Raw genomic sequence first — 391 nt, 5'->3', positions numbered from 1 at the left:
GTCTGTAATTTGATCAGCATTCAGCTCTGGTGAGTCCACCTCATTCATTTGGTGGTGGATTATTCAGTGTTCTGAATTCACAGAGGATATTTTGAGTTTGTTTTGGACGTGCACAGATTTATTATGGACATTTAATTATATGGTGATAAATAAATACTACCCTACCCGTGCCCTCCACTCCTCACAGGACCTCCTACTCTCTAGCTCCCTGGTCTCCTCCTCCCACGCCTGATTGCAGGACTTCTCCAGGACTTCCCCCATCCTCTGGAACTCCCTACCCCAATCCATCAGACTGTCACCTATCCTCCTCACCTTCAGGCGCACCCTGAAAACCCTCCTCTTCAGGGAAGCCTACCCCACCCTCACCTAACACCCAACCTCACCTAACAAC

The sequence above is a fragment of the Staurois parvus genome, unplaced genomic scaffold (genome assembly GCF_062004578.1).
Source record: "Staurois parvus isolate SC_StPar_1 unplaced genomic scaffold, SC_StPar_1.0 ptg001597l, whole genome shotgun sequence".
NCBI classification, from domain to species: domain Eukaryota; kingdom Metazoa; phylum Chordata; class Amphibia; order Anura; family Ranidae; genus Staurois; species Staurois parvus.
This window is presented reverse-complemented; position numbering follows the sequence as displayed.